This window comes from Rhinolophus ferrumequinum, chromosome 20, assembly GCF_004115265.2.
Source record: "Rhinolophus ferrumequinum isolate MPI-CBG mRhiFer1 chromosome 20, mRhiFer1_v1.p, whole genome shotgun sequence".
Taxonomy (NCBI): Eukaryota; Metazoa; Chordata; class Mammalia; order Chiroptera; family Rhinolophidae; genus Rhinolophus; species Rhinolophus ferrumequinum.
The window spans coordinates 30,142,515-30,157,366 of NC_046303.1; positions in this window are offsets into that span (position 1 = coordinate 30,142,515).

Consider the following 14,852-nt stretch of genomic DNA (forward strand, 5'->3'; position numbering starts at 1 on the left):
TGTACACTTTGAACATCTTACAATTTTATTTGTCAATTATACCTTAGTAAATCTGGGAAAAAAATATTAAGAAGAGCAAATGTTTTCCTTTTACAGGATTATATTATTTACTTGGATTTGTATAATAAACTTTTTTTTTTTTAAGAATTTTCCCCCCAAGTTTATTTCATTAATGCTGTCTGAACTGGGATTTTTTTGTAAATATATTACAATTTTATTTTCACAAAAGTATTGTCAATTGAATACATAATTTAGTGTAGTATCAAGTTGGATAGTTTTTTGAGTAGCTAGTGGAATATTGAGCCATCCTTTTAGGCAACAGCAAGTGAAAGAAAGATATTTTTCTTATTATTTTTTCACCGTTTTTAAAAAAATTAAATTTAGTGGGGTGACAATGGTTAGTAAAATTACATAGGTTTCAACTGTACAATTCTGTAATATATCATCTACATATCACATTGTGTGCTCACCACCCAGAGTCAGTTCTCTTTCCATCACCATATATTTGACCATATAATAAACTTTCTAAATGCTATTGCAATGGTAAAAGACCCAGAGGGCCACTCCACCAGGGAGGGGTCACATTTATCTTTGTGCCTCCTGTGCTAGTACAGTGCTGGGCACAGGTGGGTGTTTTTCATTCTAAACCAAACTGTGGTGGAGAGTAGTGAAGGGGATATTCTGAGGAAAAGTTACTCATTTGTTTGCTTATTTTCATATAATCATTGTCTTGGTGGTAATCTAGCTGAGAAACCTACTCCCAGAATATTCTAATTAACGAAAAAAAACCCTTTTGTTGGGTGCTTTATTACATGTCAGGACTTTAAATACACTGGGTACTCGGAATCCTCATAGGTGACTTCACTTAATACTTGCTCAGCCCAGTGATGTGGGGATCCTGACTTGTACACAGCATCTCACTCATTGCCAGGGCTCAGTACATCTTAAACAATAGCAGCAACAGCTGTGAGAGGAATCCAAGGACCAATTTGTTGGGATAAAGCAAAACAGGGCTTTGCCATATGGGAGATATATCTCAGATGGGTTTATTAGATGTAGGATGATTTTTCTTGTAGCCTAAGGGCTTTCTGGAGGGAATCTGAAATCTTTTCACTATGTGCACATCATTGCCAGATGTGGATATAGTGAAATAGAACTTACCCTGTGTGTGTGCATGTGTCCACGTGCATATGTGCATGTGTAAAAGTGGCAAATTTTGACTCATAGTCCTAGTTTCAGTTTATCTCACTCTCACTTTCTTATGCAAAAATTTCTTCATGAGCCTTTGAACTGTGCAGCAGGATTTTCTCCTCATCCCCATCTGAATGAATTATGGGTCATATCATGTTCACCAATATGTAAAACCAGAGGCAGTAAAATAATGATATAACACGGTTATTTCATAGAGGACCCTGTTAGTCTTGTACTTTAATAGTAGTATGTAACGGAGAGCTCCACCCAAACTTAAAAATTCACAATGCTTATTGATACCATTAATCAGAATTTGCCATGTGAACAGCTCAGGGATCTGTTGTATTAAGCTGTCATGTGGTTGCAATCATACCTTTTTAACTGCCATCAGAGGTAACTGTCAGCAACACCATATCTTCTCTCCAGTCTATTACGGCTTCAGGTCCCCAGGGTTCCATCCTGAGTCCAGGGCAATTTGTACAATACGCTAATGACCTGCTGATTGTCTGCACAAAAGCAAAATCATACACTGTTCAGGCAACACAGTGATTCCACGCAAAAGTAAAGGACTGTCTGGTGTCAAAATAGTACCGTGCTCTAACTTTGATAAATGTTTTTTAACTGACTACGAGGTACTATGTGGTGCTAAAGCATGTGGCAGAAATAATGTTTATTCAAATAACTAACAAGTTGGCAGCAGGGAAATTTCAGGAAAGTGTGTGTGTGTGTGTGTGTGTGTGTGTGTGTGTGTGTGTAAAGGATACTGTATGTGTAAAGGATACTGTTCAGATAGCTGTTTCTGTTCAGATTTTCGGTTCTCATTTTGAAAGATATAGAAACTACAAATATCTTTGTTTCGGTTGGATATTTTATTCAGTTGGTGATTATTAAGATAAACTTTAGGGGGGATCAAATATATGGTGATGGAAGGAGAACTGACTCTGGGTGGTGAACACACAATGGGATTTATAGATGATGTAATACAGAATTGTACACCTGAAATCTATGTAATTTTACTAACAATTGTCACCCCAATAAATTAAAAAAAAAGAAAAAAATATAGATACACTTTAGGGCGGCCGGATGGCTCAGTTGATTAGAACACGAGCTCTCAACAACAAGGTTGCCGGTTCAATTCCCGCATGGGATGGAGGGCTGTGCCCCCTGCAACTAAAGATTGAAAACAGCAACAGGACTTGGAGCTGAGCTGTGCCCTTAACTAGAATGAATGACAACGACTTGACTTGTAGCTGATGGGTCCTGGGAAAAACATGCTGTTACCCAGTATTGCCCAATAAAATTTATATTTAAATTTAAATTTATATTAATATTTATAAAATTTATATTTATTAAAATATTATATATTTTAATATATATTAATATATTTGTATATTTATATATTTATTTATATACATAATAAAATTTATGTATATTATATATTAATATATAATATATATTATATATTTTATAATTTATATTATATATATATATATATAAAAGGACACACTTTAAATAACATGTAACCAAAGGGTTTTCTTACCAGGTAGTGAAAATGTGTGGTGAGTACTATATCGACCTATCTACCTATTTATCTATTGGCCTACCTCTATGGTCTACCTCATTGAACAGGTTTAGGGCTGTAGGGGGGCAGGTGAAGCCATCTCAACATTCCATGTGGTTGTGACTACCCTACAGTATCTGACCTTCTACACCTGAGGACACAGAAAAGAACCTGGGTCAACCCTGGAAAACCACCTAAACTCCTACTCTGCTTCTCTTTTCCCGTCCCTGTGCTCCACCAGCTCTGCAGTCTGTCTCCTGTGTGTGTGTGTGTGTGTCTAATGGGCTGGTTCTTCCCAAGGGGACTTGTCACCAAGTCGTTATCTGTGTGGTGATGGAGGAGAATTCCTGCTGAGACTCTGACCCGGATTCCAAAGCTTTATTACAAGACTTGGCTTGTTTGCCTGTTTATTCATTCATTTGTTTATTCTTTCATTCATTGGATGGCTATTGTAAACCTGGTTTATATACCAGGCCACTATGCTAACCCCTGGGATGATAATGAATAAAGTTTGGCCTCCACCCTCAAGCCCCCTTGTAGTCCTGTAGGAGCAAGTGATGGTCAATTGGTAATTATGAAATACTTAACAGACTGTCAAGGATTGCTTGCCAGCTCAGTTCTGAAAGGATTCAAAGAGAATGTGAGTGGCAACATATTGGTAAATTTAAGCCTCCTCCAAGACTGTAAGCTTGTTTTAGGGCAAGAATTGAAACTTGTTCTTGGAATTACTTATAGCTCTGAACATAGGAAGCACATAGAGTAAATGTTCAACAAAATGCTGGTGAATTTTTTGGAATGTCTTAGAAGCTATAGCAATGGAATGTGAACTGCAGTGTAGGGGCTTTGGGGTCAGCTCTGGGTTTGGCTTCTACTGATATAGCTCCACTTAGTAACCAGGGATAGCACTTCACCCCCCCACACCGGCCCATCAAATTTATTTGTCCATTTCAGAACATATGTGTTTAGCACCTATGATATGCCAGCACAAGTGCTTGGTGTTGTGGATTTAAGGCTGAACAAGATAGAAACAGGGGCTTTCCTCATGCAGCTCACAGTAGAGGGGGTGTGGCAATGAACACATCCAGAGGATTCCAAAAATGTGTGTTAAGTTTTGTGAGGGAGAAGTACTATTATTGCCTAGACTGCCTCAGGGGATGGGTTAGGAGGTCAGAGAGAAGAGTGCTCCAGGCCAGAGGGACAATGTGCAAAGACCTGGAGAGGAGAATGATCCTAGTGCATTCCAGAGGCTTAAATATATTCACAGCCATTGAATTGTCACCTGCAATGGAGGAGCTTGAGAGGAGGCTGGGGAGGTGAGCAGGGCCAGATCCTGAAGGACCTTGTAAGGAATGCTAAGTAGTTTGAACTCCATTGAAGATCAAAGGGAATTTATTGAAGGGATTCCAGCAGGGGAGTGCCACAAGGAAACTTGCATGAAGGGGGATGGAGAAGGTGAGAGCTATACCAGTTAGGGAGAACTTTGTATTAATCCAGGTGGAAGATGGCCCATAATCAGTATGGTATTGTGGAAAATGCATAAGCTTGAGAATCCAGCAAGACTTAGCTCTAAAACTTATTATCTATGTGACTTTTAGCATGTAGCTATTTTGTGTAACTCCTGACCCTTTCTTCTGCAAAATGGAGTAACTGTGTCTATCTGATATCAAACTTATAACACTGTAAGAAGCTCCCAGGTATTATATGACACATACTTAAATGATAGTCCCTTCCTGTTGCTATCAGTAATATTCCTTCCTACCCACTTGTATTTCTCCTCCTTTAATATACAGCTTTATGCTTTTAAATAAGGTCTTTTGGTCCTTTTTATTCCTGGACGTTTGTGTGGCAAAGTAGCTTTCTTTCCCCTCCCTTCTGCCTTTGTGACTACTACAGTTCTCCCAGAATGTTCTGGGCTGTTACTACAAGGTTACCTCTGAAGAAGTTGGTTGTGTAGAACACTATTCCAGTCTGGGCAATGTTATACCCAATGAAACCCAAGCTTGGTAAAGATGAAAATCTTTGCTCCCTTCCCTTTTGGAACTTTCTGGTAACTGCATTCTCTTCTTCACGCCCTTGGAATGCAGCATTGGTGTTATCTTTGGCTGTCCTCAGGGCTGCTTCTGAAGCACTTGTGGAGAGAGAACAGTTGTGTTTGTTTTCTTCCCAGACTAGATCTTATTTTCACTCTGAGAATATTCCAAAATCCTGTCATATTTTCCTTTCTGACATCTCTAAAACTCATCTTTTCCCATTGGTTTCCAATAGCTAAAATCCTTTCCCCTATTTTGGCCCTCTTTTTTCTCCTACTCCTTATAAATAAATATGTCCACTGTGGTCTCTATTCTTGAGTTCTGTCTCTGTTAAAGCGATCTTTTTGGTGCCTTCATTACAACATCCTTTTAAAATGCCTTCACTGATTTCTCTCATCTGCATTAAATCTGGACTTTAGGGACCTTCACTGCTTTTCATTGCCTGATTAGTTTTTCCCCTGCTGGTTTCCTATATTTCTTCTTAATTTCTTAATACCTGACCTCCTTATATGTTTGGTTTTTTTTGTTTTTTTTTTTTAATTTCCTTCATTTACTTTTTGTTTTCCTAGGCAGTTTTCAAGCTGTTTTCGCCCCAGTCAAGAACATTTTCTTTCCTTTTTATATACCAAATCTAGCCTCAAACAAGTTGTATCCTGAAACCCCTCTCTTATTTCTCTCACAGCTCTCTTCCTCCTGTTTGCTAATGTCTCCCTCTTCGTGGTCGTTTCTTGACCAAGTGATGCTCTGGCTATGTGACGTGCACATACATAGAACGTATGTATGTGCCCTTTAGGTCTGAGCAGATCTATCATTTATTAAGGAAGCTCTATGCTATTAGTTGATTTAAGTCCATTCTCTTCCCTCCACTGCCACTGCCTTGGTTTGGGGTTGACAATTGCAGTTATTTCCCGTTTGGTCTCCCTGTCTCGGCATCTCTTCTAGCTATTCCAAACTTCACACCTGTTCTCAGAAATGTCTTTCTGATCCGGTGCCTTTCTCTTCTTAAACAAAACAAAATAACAAAGCTTCTGTTTTCCCTGGCCGGGTGGATAAGATTTACCTTCCTTAGTGCAACAAGAATCTTCATACCAAGGCCCTTCCTCACCATTCCAGACTTACCTTGTCACTTTTTTTTTTTTTTACCCCCGTCCTAAATTCCAGTTACAAAGGACTGCTCAAGGAGGTATTTTACTCTATACAGAGGTCGAGAGCGGTCTGCTACAGGCCAAATCTAGTCTGTAGAATTCTTTGCCATTTTTTAAAAACCAAAAAATTTCATGTAAAAATCTGTTTTTCCGGTTTCTCTCAGAAAAGATGGCACTACTACACCATATCCCACTTGACAACCGAGGGTTGGATGGAATGGTGCTGCCTCTTTAGATGAAGTGGGCCCTTCTCCAATTTGTCATGGTTTCTGCCACTCCATTCTGTATCCCCAACATTGAGGCAAAGTGTCATTTGCCATTTATCATTCCTCTTGTGGTTTGTTTGGGTTTATAGTATTAAGAGAAAATTGTACCATGTCTCCATAGATAGATAAAAGATGGGCAGATACTGTTTTGCATTTTAAGAAACATATGGGGCCCAGTTCACACTTTCACTCTCGTGGTTCTTGTAGGTACCTGAGTTTGCATCTCTTTTTAACACTAAGGCTCTGTGTTTAAATCCTGATCCCATCACTTACTGGCTGTGTGGCTTTGGGCAGGTTATGTAAGCATTCTCTGTCTCACTTTTCACCTCTGTAAATTAGGGGTGACAATGGTGTGTACCTCACAGAGTTTTTGTGAAGATTATATGAGACAGTCTATGTAGAGAATTTAGTAGAAGGACTGGAACATGGAAAGCATTCAATGAATCTTAGCGACACTATTATTACTATTATTACTCTATTTTCCCCGTATCTAATGGTGGGAAGATCAGATCCACGAGGGACATGGTTTTACAGTCTTTTTGTGCCTATTTAACCACACCTCCCTAGCTATCAATTTTGCCACTTACTAGTTATGGGCCTGGTCAAGTTATTTAATCTCACTCTGCTTCTATTTTACTATCTGTAAAATGTTAATAACATAATAATAATAATAATAATAATAATAATAATAATATCCACATCTAATATCATCGGAGACAACCATGGACTATGTATCATAGGTGTCTGCCACATAACAAACAGGCAGTAAATGGTAGCTATTATTGCCATCAGCTTTCCTGGCAAAATTTTGAGTCTGTTGCCTTAGGGATGTCATCTAATAATTGTGAAGACCCGGGGATTCAGGTGATCTACCTATATGTGACATGTGGTGCTCACCCATCTACATGGGCTTTTCAAAAAATTGAGATGTAATTCACATACCATAAAATTCACCCTCTTAAAATGTACGATCGAGTGGTTTGTAATATATTCACCACCTTTTGCAATCATCACAACCATCTAACTCCAGAACATTTTCATCATTCTCCAAAAGAAACCCTGTACCCATTAGCTGTCGTCTCTCAAAACCTACCCCCCCGCCCTTGGCAACCACTAATCTCCTTTCTGTCTCTACGGATTTGCCTGTCCTAGATAGCTCATGTAAATAGCGTCATATAATAGATGGCTGTACCTGGGCTTTTGCCTGTGTGCTTCCTTGGAGAATAAAGCTGCACCTTTTCCCAGAAAACAAATTCCAACTGGGAACATGAAGGAGGCCCTAAGTAGGAAGCAAGAAGAAGGAAGACCGCAGGGGACAAGACTGACCTCAGAAGAAAACCAAACAAAAATGAGTTCTAGGAATCAAGTTGAGTAGCTGGGAATGTTGAGCGGCTGCAAACCATAAATATAAAATGCAAGCACACTGGGGTCCTGTGGATTTTTCTCAGCCCAGCCCTCAAAAAGCACTATAAGGACCTCAAATGCCCATCTGTGGATTCACCTGGAAGTTGGTTAAAAATACAGATTCTCCGTCGGCTCTTCCTCAGGCTCAGAGAATCAATATCTCCAGGGTGGGGGGTTAGAGTCTGCCACAAGATTCTGCCAGGCTGTGGGTATGGAAATCACTGAATTACATGGGACATGCTTGTATGACCCTGAACTGTGTTGTGTTCCATCTTCAAGGACACTACTCTGTCATGTTGATACTCTTCTTAAGTATACATGTCTGAGCTTCCTGATAGATTGTTCACAGCGAGGCCTTACTTTTCTTTGTCCATCTCAGCCCTGGACACAGTCTTACACAAAGTAGAGGCTCAGCACGTGTTAGAAATTTCGTTATACAGGAACCTGGAGGGTATTGCTGGGATATTGCTAGCCACAAAGTCATGAAGGTCACCAGGGCCCAAGAGATCTTTCTCCTACATTTTAAGCATTCTTTTTTTGAGGCTCTGGTGTTTGCCTTCAGGGCTTTGACTTGTGCCCCAGTGTTCAAGCGCCTTTTGATCTTTGGGCTCCAGGGGATGTCCCCAGAGCAGTCCCTCAGGGAGATCTTCCAAGTGGCTGCAGGGTGCTGATAGGTCGAGGCGTGACAAGGGAAGCATGAAGGAATGGTACCTATACCTCCTAGATCAGAGTCCCCCAGGGAACCTGATAACATTCCTGTGCCTCCCCAGACCCACTAAACCAGACTGTTGTCCAGGAAGAGGAAACTGCTACTCAGATACTACCCACATACTTCTCTAGAGTTTGAAGAACATGGTCCTCCTGCCTGTTTCTGGAGCAAAGACAAAGTGTTGTACTCATGAGGATTTCCCTGGGCAGGGCTGAGGACTCGGTTTGGGAGACCTACACTCAGTCTTGGCCCTACCTTTTAGTTGGTCCCTGTGTGACAGTGGGTAAGTCACTCTTTTTAGTTTGTTTCTTAGTAAATTGAGGGATTTGGACCAGGGTTAGATACTTGGAACACAGACGTGATCAATATCTGTAGGTGCCTTCTCCATGGGCTCAGATGTCAGTTCTAGAAGAACCTCCTGTTCACGTGCTCTGAGAACAGAACTACGATTTCAGTCTGGAGGTGGCAGCTGTACAGTGTCATTGGAGGCAAAATTGCCGAAGCCCATTGTTTGGAGGTTTGGTAGTTGGTCAGATTAAACAAGATGCCTGGGAAGCCCCGCCCCTTTCCTTGCTCGCTCCTCGCCTTCTTTTCCTTCCTCCCCTATTCCAGTAATTAAGAGATTCATGTATATGTACAAGCTCCTTTTCTAAATTGCAAATATCCCATGGGAATGTTAAAGCCACCAATTGTTAATACTCTAGTATTTGAGTAAATCTAGCAATTTGGAGGACTTTCTGTTCAAATAGTATTCTGAATTAAAGAAATTTGAGTGGGTGGCTAATAGCACATGTATACTGGGTTCCTGGAGCCTGAGGAAGGGGGCAGAATGGCAGCCAATCACTGAGCTGGCTGTTTTGCCCAGTACTTTGGTGCTATAATACATCGCCCATGATACTTTTGGCAGAAATGCCCTAAACTGGTGATTCTTCAGCTATACCATCTTATCATTCTGTCTTATTTTGTTAATGACTCTAGAAATCAATCATTTTGATTGCCCAGGAACTGGATAAGGCTTGAGTCACTGTGCTTGTAACTTTTCATGGGATCTTAAATCCAAGTTTATCCCCAAATATAATTATTTATTCAGCTCTCACTCAGGTCATAAAATCACAACTCCATTCAGGTCAGCCCTGTGAAATACTGTGAAGAAGCAGAAGCAGCTGTTCTTGAATTTTGTGGGCTCTCTTTCCTTTTTCCCCAAGTACGTCCCGCCCTAGCCCACTCATTCTATATCCTTTCTGCGTGTAGCTTTACTTATTTTAACTGCACCTACATTTTCCCCTTTTCTTTGGTACAGCAAAATAAATGAAGGAATGGAGAACCCTTAGGCATACTTTGTGTGTTCCTGTCGTCTCCACCGCATTGTCTGGAAAACCACAGATTTCGTTTAGATGCCAGTGAATCCGTCATCGGGTTTTGTATAAGCCGTGTATTTACCAAGATCCTCACTTGAGCCATGGCTTAACATTTTAATCTTTGATTTATAATTTTACAGTTGCTGAGACAGAAGGAAAACCCACTCCTTTGGAGGAGCATGGCCTTTTCTTATATTACTTCCCACCGCTGCCACTGAGCTTCTTGAACCCTGACCCCTGGACACCATCATCAAGAAGACCTTATGGATGGGCCACCTACCCCTGAGAAAAGAGGAACACCAACTGCAGTTTCTAACTAGATTGCCTTCTTCATTTCAAGTAATGGCTGCTATCAGTGTCAGATTAAAGAGAGACCAGCTGGACAACTGCTTGGAGGACTAAGCTCTCAGGGCACTAAAATGTCCATACTGTGCAAACACAACCATGGAAATATAAGGACAGGAAAGTAATGCCAGCACTTCTTGTAGGGATAATTCTGTATGGGACTGGAAGGAATGATTTAATAAATTCTTTAGGGGTGGAAAGTAGGGAGTAATCAGAATATAGGGGAGCATGGTGATGTTTTCATGCAGGGCTCCTGTTTACTCCTACTGGGTTATAAAAACTGGGTCCCCCAGCTGGATAGTTTTTAACCGGAGAGGGAAAGCAGACTACCCTAGTGGTCCTCCTGCTTGGTCCTTTCCCATGGAGAGCTCATCCTGTTTTCTAGCATAGATCCACAAGTAGTGGTGCGAAGGAGACACAAGCAGAGCCTACATTCCTCTGCTCTGAACTCTAGGACTTGGAAATGAAGAGATAGTCATAAACTGTCTATCTTCCAGTTCCAGGATGTTAGCCCTTAGTGTGTCTTCCACTTGGGGGTCAGGATTAACAGAGACGATCAAGTCAAATGGAGCTTGAGCTCTTTGCCTATGGGTTGGGTGATCAGACCCTGTATTGTGTTAACTAGATCAGTGGAGACACCAGGTGGAATTGGGAATTTTTAAAAATATTTGATGGAAAGGTGATAGTGCTCGCAGATATTTGCAGATGAAGACGTCAAGGAACATTCTTGGAATCATGAAATATGGAACTGATGGTCATGTTCAATCATTCAACAAATAGTTAGTACCTATTGGACACTGTGGAATCCTAGGAGCAAGACAGACATGGTCCCTACCATCATGGAGCTTACCTTTTGCTTTCTTTTGGATGTGAAGCACAGTGGCTGCAGCAAACCAGTGGTCACAAAGATATTATCAAGCCCGGGATTCTAACTAATGCCTTAATCATGCCTAGTGACCATGCTTTTATAAGACTTAAAAGTCTGCATTCTATAAGTGCTCTGTGAATCAGTGTGGACTATTTCCCTAGCAAGCTGTGTAAAGTCCCATGGTGCCAGGGAAAGAGGTTTGAGTTAGTAGGGCTCCTACGGAGGGACATACTCAGTGACTTGAGTCAAGAAATAAGAAGAGATAGAATCTAGGAACCAGCTATTGCTTCTGTTCTATATAGGAAAACTGCAGTGTGAGAAGTGCTGGGCTGGGAACTTTGGTCTTTATTCTAATATTAACAAGCTATGTGACTGTGGGCAAGTCACATCACATTCCATGTGGAGGCCTCTCAGGTGATACCAAGACCACTTCTAGCTCTCAAAATGTTATCAGGCCCCAGAGTACTGGACAACTGGCCAGTTTTTAACTCTCTTGTTCCTAAGCTGTCAGATCAAATAGACATGCAGTCATCACTTGATTGTTATTTTTTTGGAGGGATGTTTATCAACTTTGTGTGCTACTATGAGTCTGCCTTTCCCCTTTGGAATTGAGAAGGTTCTAGAATCATACCCTGTAGAGTCCATAAAGGCTTCATTTCCTCCTCCACTCTTTTTTCTCTCCCTGCCTTTCTCCATCTCCCTCATCACATGTCTACTAAGCATATATCATGTACTATGTACCAGGTATATGATAGGCCTGGAGATCCAAGGTAAACCTGACATTTTCTCACACCCCAGAAGCTTTTATAAGAGAGGGGACAAAACTCTCCTTCCTTTCATTTGCTGGCTTTCCTTTTGGTGAGAATCAGCCATGTCTCAGGGGGTATACCAGCAGATGACATACAGGCAGATGTCTCATTCTGCTCGAGCAATTTTGAAATGCCTTGAGATACACCTGCAAGTAATCATGAAAAGAGCTATGTCCAGATATAAGGAAGAGACAATCTTTTACTTCTTGGGATGCATCTGTAGAGGAACTGTCCTCCATACAGTGATGGCTACTGTCTATCCCATCTCCTACAACCCATCTCTGCCCAGGTAGAGAGAATCTACGTGACTACTTCCTAAACTTAAAACAAACAAACAAAGCTCTCAATAAATAAACATCTTTTATGTATACTGTGCTTCATATATTCACTATGGCTGGTGTCCTCTTTAAAAAGAAAAGAAAAAACACAAATCAGACAAAAAGATATTGTTATAATTCTTAACTTCATTTTGAATCCTATATAAGTGACTTCTCATCCTTGTTTCTTCCATTATTCACAATTCTATTTGATATATATCTCTAAGTGCAGAAAATATTTTATGAAAAAATAAATCTATGAAATTTCATAATCAGAATTGCTGATGCAAACTGGTTTGAGAATTTTATCCTGGGAAATAGTTTAGGGACTTCAGTGTTTGGCTGAAATGGTGGAATTAATTACTCTTGACTTTCAATTTGCTTCCTATTTGAGGTTGACTGTACTGACAGCTCCAGTTAATGCCTATACCTCTTCATAGCCAGAAGCTTTAATTTTCTCTATTGCTTTCATTTATTGCAGATGTATAGCATTACTAAGTGGATTGATCAGTGCTTCATCTCTTCTCTTTGTCCTTACTTTCCCTCTTGTAAATATACTAAAAACAGTGTAAGGTTCACAAGATCCAATGGCTGATAGGGCTTAGAAGAGAAACAAAGGGTCTTGTTACTCAAACAAATGGAAAATCAACCCTGGAATAATTGACAGTGTATTCAAACACCTTAGGGCAATATTACTCCTATTAAGCAGAAGTGGTAAATCTATATGACTCTAAACATTGTAATGAAAAGAGAAAAAAAATTTTTCTTACGTGCTAGAGGAGCTATAGGGAACATTCTGTGGACCATCTCATATTTCCAAATATCTGGATATTGGCCATTGTGAAGACAAAAAATACAGATGATGGGCTGGTCTTTCCACTTCTGATTTGCATAGTCAAATCTTGTATCTCCAGCCATTGACTGTAGGGAAATTTACATTTGTTTTCTCTGTCCCTCTTGAGAAAATAAACAAAAATATTATTTTTTTCCAAGCAATTAAAACTCTTCTGCTTCAGTTAGGATTAAAGAATTAGGAGTTCTGTGCCCTTGTATATAATTGCATGTTTCATTTTTCTTGTTTTAATGATTGACAGAAAACTGATAAACTGAGACATCTCTGAATCAGGGTTGGATATACTCTGTTGGTGGCCCCATTGCTAATCTGTTTGGCTATTTTGCAGGATCTCTACTCTGTAATGGAAAGGTTTATTAAATATGAGGGGTGCAAAGCTTTCTGAATACTAATGAACTTATTTGCCAAAATTTAAATGTTCTTTCTTGTCAGTGAATGCCTGTCTCACTTAACAGGATTCAAATTGAATAATGAAGAAAATTAGACTATATCATACCCTCAAGAGAAATCATGTGTAAATTGTAATAGAATAGTAAGGGAGAAAAGAGGGTCATATTTTAGAAAGAGGAGTAGAAAAATGGGGTCATATTTGAAAGGATTAACTCAGAGAAACCCAATTCTTTCAAAGAAACACACTCATAGTAATTCAGTGAGCAGGCTTTCCCACTGCACAAGCGGTCTATACCTTTGGCTAGCTCGGAATGAGAGTAAAGTCATAATCATATGGAAATAAATGTTAGTTTCAGTGGTTGCGGTTTACTGACCTTATTCTGGTTAAGGTTATATACCTTTGATGAAATAGGAAAGTCAATAAGCTTGAAAAGTGAACACAGATCTCCAGAGCAGTACAATAGGGAGAAAGATTTTGAGAAATTACCCAATTTTTCCTGTAAGTGTGGTGTAATGAGGCTGTCCCTTGGTCAACATGTTTACTTCCATTGCCTAGGTGTTATCACTAATAAAGTTGATGATCATGATTCCTTTTCATCGCCAGCCTCATGATGCTAGCATTTCCTTTGCCCACAATGAAGGGCATTGTGGGAACAAGATGGCTGCCCTCTTGACCAGGGAGACAGGCTGGGAGAATTTCACCAGCCATATAAACTGTTGAATATGGTCAGGGACGGAAGTAGAGTGTGTATGTGTAGAGGAAAATAAAGTGATAGTGGGGGACTGAGGGAGAATATAAAGGTAAGACTGTGCAAAGATGGGAATTGGTCCCTGTCATACACTTGAAAAAGGAAGGCGTCTGTTGGAAAAAGGAGGTGAGGAAGGATCCTAAAGAGAAAATTAAGGGAAGAATGACTGTCTCCAGAGTTTGCTAAATCATCCTGAGATTTCAGGAGGAGGAAAGGAAGATCAGAAGAAAAGGACGAAGGCCTTGAAGCCTGTGATGTTTTGAAAACAAAATACAAACAAAAAAATTTTAAAACTAAAGTCATGCTCTTCTAGGAAAAGAGGCTGGGAACTACCAGAAAGTTTGATGACAGCAGGATTTGTATGTGGGGATTTACTTTCAATCTATGAGAGAAAATGTTTATATAACATAAATTCATGAGGCATTGATGTGTTTTTTGGCCATGATACCAGGCTTCAGTTGCTAACAGGAGAAAGAAGGGTCAATGTATCTCAGAGGTACACCAACCACCTCTGCAACATTTCTTGTGAGAGGTGTGTTATCCCCAATGAACTAGAAAAAGACCTAGTGTATTTGATTGCCTCTGAGGGAAGGCTTGAGAATGATGAGCCTAGATTTTTTTCCCTTAGAATGACAATCTGATATTAAAAATTAAGGTAATAAAGAGAAAGCGAGTCTAGGGCGATTAAGATTCATCTCCACCATTTCAAGGCGTGATCTGCCCCTACAGAGAGAAAGAACTTGGAACCAGAAAGTAGAAGGAGCGGGGAAACTGATGAGTCATGGGCAGGGAAGCATGAAGGGAGGAATGAATGCAGCAAACCAAATCAGACTGCACGAGCTGTGAGAAAATCACAT